Here is a 15297-nt window from a genome sequence, read left to right as displayed (position 1 = left end):
AGAATTGATGCTTTTGAACTGTGGTGTTGGAGAAGACTCTTGAGAGTCCCTTGGACTGCAAGGAGAGCCAGCCAGTCCATCCTAAAGGAGATCAGTCCTGGGTGTTCTGTTGAAGCTGAAACTCCAACACTTTGGCCACCTGATGTGAAGAGCTGACTCATTTGAAAAGACCCTGATGCTGGGAAAGATTGAGGGCAGGAGGAGAAGGGGACAACAGAGGATGAGATGGCTAGATGGCATCACCAACTCAAGGGACATGGGTTTGGGTGGACTCCGGGAGTTGGTGATGAACAGAGAGGCCTGGCGTGCTGCAGTTCATGGGGTCGCAGAGTCGGACACGACTGAGCAACTGAACTGCACTGATGTTTAAATTTTTACATAATGCAAAGTTTTAAAAAAGAAAGAAAACAATGGATTGAGGGTGGCAGATAGCTCTTGTAACACACCTTATAAGACCAAAGATGTAAATCAGGGAAGACCTCACTAAGAAGTTGACACTGGAGCAAATGCTTGAAGGAGGTAAGGGAGAGGGTTCTGTGGATCCAGGGAAAGAAGGTCCCAGGCATAAGCAGGAACTAGAGCAGAGCATGAGGTGGGAATGTGCCTGGCAGGGCATATTCAAGGAAGAAGGAAGTCCAGCTTTGGGGAAGGAATGAGCAATTGATAAAGTAATGGGAGGTGGCATCAGAAAGTTAAACAGGGATGGGTGGGGAGGAGAGGAAATGTATATCCAGGGCCAAATGCAACAAACAATTCACACCAAACCAAAGGATACCTACAAACCAGGACTTCCCTAGTGGTCCAATGCCTAAGACTCCGCACTCCCAATGTAGGGGGCCTGGGTTCAATCTCTGGTCAAGAAACTAGATCCCACATGCTGCAACTGAAGATCCTGCATGATGCAAGGAAGATCAAAGGTCCCAAGTGATGCAAATAAGACCTGGTGCAGCCAAATAAATATTAAAAAAAAAAAAAAAAAGAATACCTACAAACCAATAAGAAAAATGCAGGCAACCCAAAAGAAAAATAGGCAAAAGACTTGATTGGGCATTTCACAGAAAAGAAAAGGGCCAGTAAGCATATGAAAAAGTGTTCTACTTGATTAGGCATCAGGGAAATGCAAATTAAAATCACAGTGTGACACCCCCACACCCACAGAAAGATTAAAATTAAAGGGCTAGTATTGGTGGGTGTGTAAATTGGTATAAATTGCAGTGTCTGCTAAAACCAAAAACTGTACTGTAGCCCTCTTAAGCAATCCATTCCATTTCCAGGTGTATATCCAACAGAAAGCCATAAATGTTCACCGAACACTGGAGAGGAACGTTCAGGGCAGCACTCACTCTTCCTAACAGCCTAAACTGAGCCGAGAACGATCCAATGCCCAGTGACAGCAAAATGGGCAAACAATGGGTTACTCTACAGCATTTAAAATAGCAAACGAACGACATGAATCTCATAAAAACAGCGAACAAAGGAAGCAGACACAATGGGTCTAACGCTGTGTGATTCCAGTTATGGAAAGTTCAAAAACAAGCAAACCTAATCTGCGCGGTTAGAAGACACGGTAGTGACTATCACTGTGGAGAAAGTGACTGGAAAGGGGCTTGTGGGGGTGAGGGGAGGGGAGCTGATGACATCCTGTTTCTTGATCTGAATGTTGATTAAGTGAATTTAATCTGTAAGCAGTCACCAAGCAGCACACATGATTTGTGCACTTTTCTGTATCTATACCGTCAATAGAACGTTCTTTTAAAAAATCATGCACAGGTGTCTTGGTTTCCTCCTCTGAGCTACTGGTGACAACGCCCAGATGCCCTTACTCCCTCATCCCAAGCCAAATAAGAGGCACACAGAGCGCAGTGGATTGTTAACTTAAAAAAGAGTAGATGGCATGTTTTCTCAACTCACAGCTGCAACTTCTACATTTAAAGATGCTGAAACTCTGACTCATGTTCGGAGGACGCTAGTGGAGGAGAGGTGGGTGAGCACCCATGGCTCAGGGCAGTAGGAAAGCAGAGAGGCTGAAGGCAGAGTCCACCAGCAGTGAGCTCTGTGTGACTGGTCACCAGAAGGGTGCTGTTCACAGAGACTTACAAGCAGAAAACCTGCTCTTGGATGCGAACACGAACATCAGACTTTGGCTTCAGCAACAAATTCACTTTTTTTACAACGAGCTGGACATCTTCTGGGGTGGTCTCCCTCATGCTGCCCCAGAACTCTTCCAGGGAAGAACCACAGGAAGTCATCCTGTCCTCAGTGCGATGGATTCTGGCCTTTCCAGGGATGGAAACTCAAGCAGCTGTAGATGCAGGTTCTGAGCAGAACACATCATATTCCATTCTTGACAAAGGAACGTGAAAATCTGCTAGAGAAATTTCTTATCCTCGATCCCATCAAGAGAGGCAGTTTAGAGCAGATTGTGATGGCTCCGTGGATTATTGTGACTCATGGATATGAGCAACTAAAGCTCTCCGTGGAGCCACAAGGACTCTGGGCAGACTGACTTCATGGCATCCATGGTTTCACCTGGAAATGGAGATCCAGGACTCGCTGATAGGCCAGAAACAGGAAGTCATGTTCCAATATCACTCCTGGGTTATAAGAGATCTGAGCCGGAGGGCTGCCCAGTCACCTGAAGCCTCAGCCCTCAGCCAATCTAACTAACAACAGCTCTCCTTCCCCAGCCCCAGGGGTGGGGATAGGGTGCCCGCCAACTGCAAGCAGCACATCCTCTAACTGCTACTAAGAACACTCGGAGGAGGAAGGCAGATCTAGGGGAGGATCAAGGGACAGGGCGGAGGGCCACAGCACAGCCAGGAGACGATGTGGGGACAGATGATGTGAGAGTGAGCAATGCTCCATCAGAGCAGCTGCCAGTGCAGCCCAAGCAGGACCCCTTCGCTGTGCAGGCAGTGGGACTTGTGGGTAGGAAGGGTGGCTTCCCTACCCCCATGGATCCCTTGCTTCCATGGCCTCCAGAAGCAATGCCTCCAGATCCTCCATCCAGGGACCCCAGAAGCAGCTTCTCTGAGGTGAAGCCATGCTCACCCACCTGGACAGACCTCTCTTGGGAGCCCTGTTCCTGCCACGGCTTCTTCTCTTCCATCCAGTGTGAAGGCATGATGCTCTGGAAGATAAATACAGGCAAAGCCAGTGAGAACACACAGCTGTTGACTCAGAGCCTAAACATCCAAGGGAGTGCAGGTGCAATACACAAGTGTCCATAAAACAAATATCATATGGGAACCAGTGAAAGTTCAATGATTATAAAATTATCAGACTGATTTCTTTCTGTGGCTTTAATTCAGAAGGAAATTCAAAAGAAAAAGTATACACATGTCCCATTAGTGTTTTAGTCTCCTAAAAAAAACTATCTTAAATGATTAACATTCATTTGGATATTTGTTTGAATAACACTGGCAACATGATAAAAATATTTACTGTAAAATAAACATACCTGCATACACATACGGCTTCCTTGGTGGCTCAGCAGTAAAGAATCTTCCTGCAGGAGACTCAGGTTTGATTCTTGGGTCAAGAAGATCCCCTGGAGGCGGAAATGGCAACACACTCCAGTATTCTTGCCTGGGAAATCCCCTGGACAGAGGAGCCTGGTAGGTCACAAAGAGACACAGCTTTGCAACCAAACAACAACACACACATATATAGATAGAGGTATACACAGACCGAGAGACAGAGAGAGAAGAGAAAGAAACCCTAGAAATCTGACAATGTCTTTTAATACCCACTTTAATCCAGCTATACGTAGAGCTAAATAAACTCAGAATTCCCAAGTATTTATACAAGTTAATTACCGTTTGGGTTTCAGTTAGTTTGAGATGAGTTTCCATCACTGGTATCCAAGAAATTCTAGAATAAAAAATATATGTATTTAAATGTTATTGGTACTTAACATTTGTTGATTCTATTAGTTTAGACTAACAGGAATAAATGGACTTATATGAGAGAACTTTAATATAAGTAAATGAGGTAATAAAAACAGAAATGATTTTAGATGTCTTATATCCTCATATCTAGAGCTATGACAAATTTTATACTTCAAATTTTTCCATAGTTTTTAAAGTTTAGTTTTTCCTAATGTGTGTAGGTGGGGCACAGGCATGTTTAACAAAAAGAAGAAAAAGGTCTGCTGTATTTTGAAAAATTATTTTCAAGTTTCCAAGAAAGATAGGTTCTATTCACTCCTGGAAAGGAACTTGTTTTGACACAGATTTAATGCCAGTGTATGAAAGAATAGATTTTAAAAATTAAGCTATTTATAACATATGTGGGAAAAAATGAACAAGGGAGATTAAATTTGTAATTTAAATAAATATAGTAATACATACAATTAAGGCTCAACTACCATTCAATGCCCTCTTCTCCTCAATACACATACACGCACACACGCTTGTCCGCACGGCAAAACAGCTACTTTGCTCTAAGGATTCTAGGACACTATATGAGCATTAAATAGTGTATAAAAATGTGTATAGGGATTTTATGAGACACTTCGCACTAATCATCAAAAAATGAACAAGGACACTTCCCTCCACTTCCCTCCTGGTAAGTCCTACAATGACAGTAAAAGGAATAATTTACAAGGTCAAACCACAAGGATAAGCAGAAGTGGCAGGAAGACAATAGCAATAAAATTTGGAAGAATGTGTTGTGTGTGAATGAGTAGCAACTTGTTGGCAAATGTGAGGAAGCCAGAACCTAACCAGCAGTGGCAGAGTGTGAGCAAGCTAAGCTCTTCCAGGCTGCCGGCCCTGGGAAGCTCTGGATGGGAGGCACCAGGGACCTGTGGCGGATCAGGTGGGTGGAAAATCCGAGTCACTAAGCGAAGAAAAAACAATACATAGTAAAGAGAAGACAATATATACTAGATCAGCTGTGAATCATACAGTGTCAAAATAAGCACTGAAAATTGATATAATAATGAAATATTTCTAGATTAGGAAGATGGGAAAAGGGGCGGCTGCTGCTGCTGCTAAGTCACTTCAGTCGTGTCCGACTCTGTGTGACCCCATAGACGGCAGCCCACCAGGCTCCCCCGTCCCTGGGATTCTCCAGGCAAGAACACTGGAGTGGGTTGCCATTTCCTTCTCCAAGGCATGAAAGTGAAAAGTGAAAGTGAAGTTGCTCAGTCATGTCCGACCCTCAGCGACCCCATGGACTGCAGCCTACCAGGCTCCTCTGTCCATGGGATTTTCCAGGCAGGAGTACTGGAGTGGGGTGCCATTGCCTTCCCTGGGGAAAAGGGGATATGTGCCCAATTGTAAGAAAGTCAATTCATCTTCAATAGTAGGAAGAAAAGAGAAAAGAAATAAATTGAACTATTGTTAAGAAATAGTATTAGACAAGTGAACTTATACACAGAACAGAGATAGACTCACAGGCACAGAAAACAAACTTATGGTTACCAAAGGGGAAATGGGGGGCAGGGAGGAAGGGATAAATTAAGAGTCTGGAATTAGCAGATACACACTACTGTATATAAAACAGATAAACCACAAGGACCTACTGTATAGCACAAGGAAATATATTCAATACATTATAATAACCTATAGTGGAAAAGAATCTGCAAAAGATATATGTATGTGTGTATACATATATACATATATCTACATATATAAATATATCTAATTTGTTTTGCTGTATACCTGAAAATAACACAACACTGTAAATCATCTACACTTTAAAAAATAAATAGTATTACAGACATGTTAAAGAAATGTGAAGCTAAAAGAGGAAACAGTTAAAAGAGATGTAAGTTGTTGTCTTTGGGGAGTGAGAATCAGTAAAGTGATAAAGACTAGAACAGAGTGCTAGCTTGCATTATGACATTAACTTTTTTACTCCGTGATGGAGAACATATGTTACTTTAACGATGTTAAATTAAAGGAACTATAAGCATTGCTAAGTGTTAACATACTTACTTGAAGAATTTTCTATTTTTCTGAGTATGTATTAAATTCGTAAAGGTTTAGAGAGTGCAAAAATGAATTGCACGTTAGAATACTTAGAACCCATGAAATGTGCTTGTGGGACATTAAAGAGATTGAGTAGACTCTAAGGCCAAAGTGAAACTCTAACGAGATGATGAGAAATACTTCAAAAAGAGGAAAATGAATGAAAATGAGGAAAGTGAAAAATGCTAAGTCTAATCGAACAGAAGTGCCAGATACAACCAATATGTTATAGTCCATATGGGAGAATATAAAACAGGATACAAATATGAGCTCTCCATAGTAAAACACTGAGAAAAGAGTAAAACAAGAGAAAAAGGGAATAAATACCACAATATTTTATGAATCACTATTATGACTTGTTAAAATGGTATATACTAGTTTAGATATAGTGTATGAAAAGCCTTGAAGATATGTTAAAGTCTATTAGCAGAAAATTACCCTCCCCCAAAACCGACTATGCCTTTCATGAATTCTTCTTTTTTCTGTATTTTGTTTTATATTTTTATTTTTTTAATTATTAAAATATGATAACACCTTTACAAAAGACTTGGAAAATACAGAACAAGGTTACATAGTGCCACTATATTTATTTTTTAAGTAGATAAGGATTTTTGGTTGGAGTTTCAATATAAAACTCTCAAAAATTAATGAATATACAGAGAAGTAGAATGGAGAAGGCAATGGCACCCCACTCCAGTACTCTTGCCTGGAAAATCCCATGGATGGAGGAGCCTGGTAGGCTGCAGTCCATGGGGTCGCTGAGGGTCGGACACGACTGAGTGACTTCACTTTCACTTTTCACTTTCATGCATTGGAGAGGGAAATGGCAACCCACTCCAGTGTTCTTGCCTGGAGAATCCCAGGGATGGGGAAGCTTGGTGGGCTGTCGTCTACGGGGTCCCACAGAGTCGGACATGACTGAAGTGACTTAGTAGCAGCATCAGCAGAGAAGTAGAAGGATCTAGTAGACCTGAAAAGCACTGTGGACCAATTCAACATAACTAAGATTTATACAATTTTCACACAATAGTAGGATACAAAGTCTATTCAAGTTCCCATAGACTATAAACTAGGAGACACTTGACCATATCCAGGGATGTAAAACAAGGTGCAAAAAAATTCATGGTCTCAAGGTATTGAAGTTATACAGAGTCTGTTCTCTTATCACTGTGGAATTCTGTTAGGAATCAACATAAAAAGATATTTGAAAATAACCCACATTGGAAGCCTCAATAAGGTTAGACTGAAAAAAACACAGAGGGTGACTGCAGAGAGGAAGGCATTTAAATGAGATATTAGTAACAAAATGAGAAATTACTATTAAAAATACTTTAAACAAAAATCCCATGTATTTGTTTCATGGATTATTTGAAGTCCTTAACAATTTTCCAACAACAACATGTTCATAGCACAATGCTGTACACTCATCCATGGATGGTTGAGCTATATATTTTTTACATAAATAAGGGGAAAAGATACTGAGTCAAAACAAAAGCAAAGAAAATAGTTCTTTCAGACATGAAAAAATACTTTGTTGTTATTCAGTTGCTCAGTCATGTTCGACTCTTTGTGACCCCATGGACTGAAGCACACCAGGCTTCCCTATCCTTCACTATCTCTCAGAGTTTGCTCAAACTCATGTCCATTGAGTCAATGATGCCATCCAATCATCTCATCCTCTGTTGTCCCCTTCTCTTCCTGCCCTCAATCTTTCCCAGCATCAGGGTCTTTTCCAATGAATAAGAATACTTAGTTATTTCCAATGAGTAACTAAGAATAAATACTTAGTTACATATAAAATAATGTTTAAGGAAGTCCACATGACCTTATACAAGTAGGGAAAGACAACTCTGCTGACCTTAACATACTAAAAGGAAAAAAAAAAATCCAGGAAAAGCAGGAAAGAGTTATGATGAATGTATCATTGGGCAGTGAGGTGCAAGCCAAAATTTTTCAGACCACCCTATCTATAGATAATTTGGGGCTTCCCAGGGACTAGATTGAGTTTAGAGGTCCAGAGATCCTCAAATGCCTATGAAAACACATTAAAAAGTAGTTTTCCCTAATAAGCTTTTAAGCCAGATAGTAAAAGCAAGTTGGTTATGTACCTTCTGTCTCAGGCCACACAGTCACATTTGAGAATGGGCTTCCCTGGTTGCTCAGTCAGTAAAGAATCTGCCTGCAATGCAGGAGACCCAGGTTCAGTCCCTGGATTGGAAAGATCCCCTGGAGAAGGGAATGACTATCCACTCCAGTATTCTTGCCTGGAGAATTCTGGGACAGAGGAGCCTGGCAGACTACAGTCCATGGAGTCACAAAGAGTCAAAAGGGACTGACTGAGCTACTAGCACTTTCACACTTTCACTATTAGGTAGGAAGTAAGGCAAGAGCAATGAGAGGTGGCCTAGCTGAAAAAGTGCCAAGCTCATCTGGAAATCCCACCCCAGACACGCCCAATGCTGCCCAGGAGCACTCACAGATATCCTACAAAATAACCACGGAGACTTTTCCAAATCAGGGACATGCACCCTTGACACACAGTTGTGTCTTCAAGGGAGACACAGGAGCCCATTGCTGCTGCTGCCGCTGTTAAGTCGCTTCAGTCGTGTCCGACTCTGTGTGACCCCATAGACGGCAGCCCACCAGGCTCCCCCGTCCCTGGGATTCTCCAGGCAAGAACACTGGAGTGGGTTGCCATTTCCTTCTCCAATGCATGAAAGTAGAAAGTGAAGTCGCTCAGTCGTGTCCGACTCCTAGCGATCCCATGAACTGCAGCCTACCAGGCTCCTCTGTCCATGGGATTTCCCAGGCAAGAGTACTGGAGTGGGGTGCCATTGCCTTCTCCCAGGAGCCCATTAAGGGTTCATAAATATTCTCTATATACATCTGATTATAACAGATTGAATTATGGGAAGGATATGTGTAATAGAGACCAGCATTATGTAACTTGCAACTGTCAATCAAAACTGTCAGTCCACGCCCTCCTAGATGAACATGTAAAAGCCCTGTGTTGAAAACCCCTTACCTCATCATTCCAGTGCTTCTCTTGCTGGAGAGAAGCCACCTCTCCCTGGGGCTGTTCTTTCTGTTCTTTCTTCAATAAACTTGTTTTTGCTGTGGGTAAGACCTCAGATTCTTCTCTGTGTCCTCACCAGGAACCGAGGCCCATGAGGAAGAGTCCTCTTCAATTCTGTCAGGTAACAATATTGGATAACCAATTGCAAATCATTCACTGAGTGCTAATTATGGGCCAAGCACATGTGTTACATCCTTTACAAATTCAACAAATGTTTATTGAATATCTTCTAGGTGCCAGGCACTGGGGCTATAGTTGTCATAAAAACAGACAGTATGCCTACCTGAAGTTTATGGTCTAGTAACTTACAGAACGAGAACTTACACAACAACGGGAGGAGACGAGGAAGGAAAGCCCAGACTGAGGAGGGAAAGGAGCAGAGAAAAGCCATTGTTGAGCCCTCGCAAAGTCGTATGAGGGGAAACTCAGAACTTGCAGGAAAATCTGGGGAAGAGCACATCTAGCTGGAAGAGTGGGACACAGATGGGAGCTGGTGAAGAAGATGAAGGAAAGCTGCGGCCCTGCATCTGATGGGGGACCCGGGGCTCCTGTAGGCCAGCAGGGCAGACTGGGCAGAAAAATCTGGAGGCAAAACAGAAGAACAGGAACAAACTAGGACCCACTAGCATATCTGCCTCTGCCTCTCACTGCAGCCAACCCCAACTGCAGGCAATGACAGCTGCCACTTCACTTTCACCTCCTAAATCTTGCACGTCTCCCGCTCGCCAACTCTAACCATAAAATAAATGTAGTTCCAGCTTAGGTCAGGCCACAGCATACAAAACCAGCACTGTCAAACTGGTATCCCACTCAGTCTTATGCCTCTAATAGGCATATTTAACCTGCAATTGCAAAACCTAGCTTTCCCCAAAGATGACGCAGCTGTTCTTAGCATAAGGGAAAACACCCTAAGTGGCTTCCCAAATGAGGACATGAAGTCTCATTGTTCACTTTATCTTTGGGGGATGTCCATTCCTTTTCTAGACAAATCACACTCACTCCCCGTAAATATGCTATGAGGTAAGCTGAACTACTAGGAACATATTTTATATGCACTAATAGGAGAATGGAGAGTCGGGGGTGGGGGCAGGCGGGAGGAAAGAGTCCGGTATTGTATAATTTTCAAAGTGTGGTCAGTTGCTCAGTAGTGTCCGACTCTTTGCAACCCCATGGACTGTAGCCCGCCAGGCTCGTCTGTCCATGGGGTTTCTCCAGGCAAGAATACTGGAGTGGATTGCCACGCCCTCCTTCAAGGGATCTTCCCAACTCAGGGATGCAACCCAGGTCTCCCACATTGCAGGCGGATTCTTTACCGTCTGAGCCACCAGGGATTTGCAAAGTACATACCCAAATAAAGAACCAATTCTTCTCCAGCAAAATCTGAATTTTTTCTAGAAGAAATTAAAATTGTGACTGGCTTTGGAGATGGCGGTTTGGTAAGGTACCAACATCCCTAAGGGCTACGCTGCAAGCGAGGGGAGGGAGGGGCTGCAGAGCGCCTGTTGCCCTCCAGCCTTGCGCCAACGCCCTGCAGGATACGCCTGGAGCTACCGCTCTGAGACCTGAGATCCAAGGAGTCCGGAGCCGCCTGAGGCCATGAAGTTACAGGAGAGGCTTTTGCGCTACACATACAAGTTTTATTTTGATACCTTATCCTAATGAATTACCATGAATATGTAGCTAAACATTGGTTTTTAAAGATGGAAAGAAAAAGTGAAAGTGAAGTCGCTCAGTTGTGTCCGACTCTTTGCGACCCCATGGACTGTAGCCTGTCAGGCTCCTCCGTCCATGGGATTTTCCAGGCAAGAGTGCTGGAGTGGTTGCCATTTCCTTCTCCAGGGGATCTTCCCGACTCAGGAATCGAACCCAGGTCTCCGCATTGCGGGCAGAGAGGCAGACGTTTTACCATCTGAACCACCAGGGAAGCCCTTTAAAAATGGAAATCACCTAAATGAGAGTGAGGGGATTGGTTAAATTACTGTACCTCAAAAGGACAAAATCATACATACAACCATTAAAAACGATTTTTAAAAATATTGAATGATATAGAAGGATTTCCATTATTACATGTGATTAAAAGCAAATACCTCTATGACCCACCTCCCAGAATATTGGAAATAAAAGCAAAAATAAACAAATGGGACCTAATTAACCTTAAAAGCTTCTGCACATCAAAGGAAACTATCAGCAAGGTGAAAAGACAGCCTTCAGAATGGGAGAAAATAATAGCAAATGAAGCAACTGACAAACAACTAATCTCAAAAATATACAAGCAACTCCTACAGCTCAACTCTAGAAAAATAAACGACCCAATCAAAAAATGGGCCAAAGAACTAAATAGACATTTCTCCAAAGAAGACATACAGATAGCTAACAAACACATGAAAAGATGCTCAACATCACTCATTATCAGAGAAATGCAAATCAAAACCATTATGAGGTACCATTTCACACCAGTCAGAATAGCTGCGATCCAAAAGTCTACGAATAATAAATGCTGGAGAGGGTGTGGAGAAAAGGGAACCCTCTTACACTGTTGGTGGGAATGCAAACTAGTACAGCCACTATGGAGAACAGTGTGGAGATTCCTTAAAAAACTGGAAATAGAACTGCCTTATGATCCAGCAACCCCACTGCTGGGCATACACACTGAGGAAACCAGAAGGGAAAGAGACACGTGTACCCCAATGTTCATCGCAGCACTGTTTATAATAGCCAAGACATGGAAGCAACCTAGATGTCCATCAGCAGATGAATGGATAAGAAAGCTGTGGTACATATACACAATGGAGTATTACTCAGCCATTAAAAAGAATACATTTGAATCAGTTCTAATGAGATGGATGAAACTGGAGCCTATTATACAGAGTGAAGTAAGCCAGAAGGAAAAACATAAATACGGTATACTAACGCATATATATGGAATTTAGAAAGATGGTAACAATAACCCGGTGTACGAGACAGCAAAAGAGACACTGATGTATAGAACAGTCTTATGGACTCTGTGGGAGAGGGAGAGGGTGGGAAGATTTGGGAGAATGGCAATGAAACATGTAAAATATCATGTAGGAAACGAGTTGCCAGTCCAGGTTCGATGCACGATGCTGGATGTTTGGGGCTGGTGCACTGGGATGGCCCAGAGGGATGGTATGGGGAGGGAGGAGGAAGGAGGGTTCGGGATGGGGAACACATGTATACCTGTGGCGGATTCATTTTGATATTTGGCAAAACTAATACAATTATGTAAAGTTTAAAAATAAAATAAAATTAGAAAAAAAAAAAGCAAATACCTAAATAGTATGCATGGTGTGAGCATGTTTCGTAAAATTATGTAGGCAAAGGAAAATAAGGTTCAAAACACCAAAAAGTACTTATATTGACCCTATGTAGTAAGAAGCCATCGTGATTATCCAGGTCATGAAGATCTTTTTTGTACAGTTCTTCTGTGTATTCTTGCCATCTCTTCTTAATATCTTCTGCTTCTGTTAGGTCCATACCATTTCTGTCCTTTATCGAGCCCATCTTTGCATGAAATGTTCCTTTGGTATCTCTGATTTTCTTGAAGAGATCCCTAGTCTTTCCCATTCTGTTGTTTTTCTCTATTTCTTTGCATTGATCGCTGAAGAAGGCTTTCTTATCTCTTGTTGCTATTCTTTGGAACTCTGCATTCAGATGTTTATATCTTTCCTTTTCTCCTTTGCTTTTCACGTCTCTTCTTTTCACAGCTATTTGTAAGGCCTCCCCAGACAGCCATTTTGCTTTTTTGCATTTCTTTTCCATGGGAATGGTCTTGATCCTTATCTCCTGTACAATGTCATGAACCTCATTCCATAGTTCATCAGGCACTCTATCTATCAGATCTAGGCCCTTAAATCTATTTCTCACTTCCACTGTATAATCATAAGGGATTTGATTTAGGTCATACCTGAATGGTCTAGTGGTTTTCCCTACTTTCTTCAATTTAAGTCTGAATTTGGCAATAAGGAGTTCATGGTCTGAGCTACAGTCAGCTCCTGGTCTTGTTTTTGCTGACTGTATAGAGCTTCTCCATCTTTGGCTGCAAAGAATATAATCAATCGGATTTCGGTGTTGACCACCTGGTGATGTCCATGTGTAGAGTCTTCTCTTGTGTTGTTGGAAGAGGGTGTTTGTTATGACCAGTGCATTTTCTTGGCAAAACTCTATTAGTCTTTGCCCTGCTTCATTCCGTATTCCAAGGCCAAATTTTCCTGTTACTCCAGGTGTTTCTTGACTTCCTACTTTTGCATTCCAGTCCCCTATAATGAAAAGGACATCTTTTTTGGGTGTTAATTCTAAAAGGTCTTGTAGGTCTTCATAGGACCGTTCAACTTCAGCTTCTTCAGTGTTACTGGTTGGGGCATAGACTTGGATTACTGTGATATTGAATGGTTTGCCTTGGAAATGAACAGAGATCATTCTGTCGTTTTTGAGATTGCATCCAAGTACTGTATTTCGGACTCTTTTGTTGACCATGATGGCTACTCCATTTCTTCTGAGGGATTCCTGCCTGCAGTAGTAGATAAAATGGTCATCTGAGTTAAATTCACCCATTCCAGTCCATTTCAGTTCTCTGATTCCTAGAATGTCAACATTCACTCTTGCCATCTCTTGTTTGACCACTTCCAATTTGCCTTGATTCATGGACCTGACATTCCAGGTTCCTATGCAGTATTGCTCTTTACAGCATCGGACCTTGCTTCTATCACCAGTCACATCCACAGCTGGGTATTGTTTTTGCTTTGGCTCCATCTCTTCATTCTTTCTGGAGTTATTTCTCCACTAATCTCCAGTAGCATATTGGGCACCTACTGACCTGGGGAGTTTCTCTTTCAGTATCCTATCATTTTGCCTTTTCATACTGTTCATGGGGTTCTCAAGGCAAGAATACTGAAGCGGTTTGCCATTCCCTTCTCCAGTGGACCACATTCTGTCAGATCTCTCCACCATGACCCGCCCGTCTTGGGTTGCCCCACGGGCATGGCTTAGTTTCATTGAGTTAGACAAGGCTGTGGCCCAAGTGTGATTAGATTGACTAGTTTTCTGTGAGTATGGTTTCAGTGTGTTTGCCCTCTGATGCCCTCTTGCAACACCTACCATCTTACTTGGGTTTCTCTTACCTTGGGCGTGGGGTATCTCTTCACAGCTGCTCCAGCAAAGCGCAGCCATTGCTCCTTACCTTGGACGAGGGGTATCTCTTCACGGCCACGCTTCCTGATCTTCAACGTGGGATAGCTCCTCTAGGCCCTCCTGCGCCCGCGCAGCCACGGCTCCTGAGCCAGACATCCTGGAATGTGAAGTCAAGTGGGCCTTAGAAAGCATCACTACGAACAAAGCTAGTGGAGGTGATGGAATTCCAGTTGAGCTATTCCAAATCCTGAAATATGATCCTGTGAAAGTGCTGCACTCAATATGCCAGCAAATTTGGAAAACTCAGCAGTGGCCACAGGACTGGAAAAGGTCAGTTTTCATTTCAATCCCAAAGAAAGGCAATGCCAAAGAATGCTCAAACTACAGCACAATTGCACTCATCTCACACGCTAGTAAAGTAATGCTCAAAATTCTCCAAGCCAGGCTTCCGCAATATGTGAACCATGAACTTCCTGATGTTCAAGCTGGTTTTAGAAAAGACAGAGGAACCAGAGATCAAATTGCCAACATCCGCTGGATCATGGAAAAAGCAAGAGAGTTTCAGAAAAGCATCTATTTCTGCTTTATTGACTATGCCAAAGTCTTTGACTGTGTGGATCACAATAAATTGTGGAAAATTCTGAAAGAGATGGGAATACCAGACCACCTGATCTGCCTCTTGAGAAATTTGTATGCAGGTCAGGAAGCAACAGTTAGAACTGGACATGGAACAACAGACTGGTTCCAAATAGGAAAAGGAGTTCCTCAAGGCTGTATATTGTCACCCTGTTTATTTAACTTATATGCAGAGCACATCATGAGAAACGCTGGACTGGAGGAAGCACAAGCTGGAGTCAAGATTGCCGGGAGAAATATCAATAACCTCAGATATGCAGATGACACCACCCTTATGGCAGAAAGTGAAGAAGAACTAAAAAGCCTCGGGCTGAAAGTGAAAGTGGAGAGTGAAAAAGTTGGCTTAAAGCTCAACATTCAGAAAACAGAGATCATGGCATCTTGTCCATCACTTCATGGGAAATAGATGGGGAAACAGTGGAAACAGTGTCAGACTTTATTTTTCTGGGCTCCAAAATC

This window comes from Bos taurus, chromosome 26, assembly GCF_002263795.3.
Source record: "Bos taurus isolate L1 Dominette 01449 registration number 42190680 breed Hereford chromosome 26, ARS-UCD2.0, whole genome shotgun sequence".
Lineage (NCBI taxonomy): Eukaryota > Metazoa > Chordata > Mammalia > Artiodactyla > Bovidae > Bos > Bos taurus.
Note: the sequence above shows the minus strand (reverse complement) of the source record.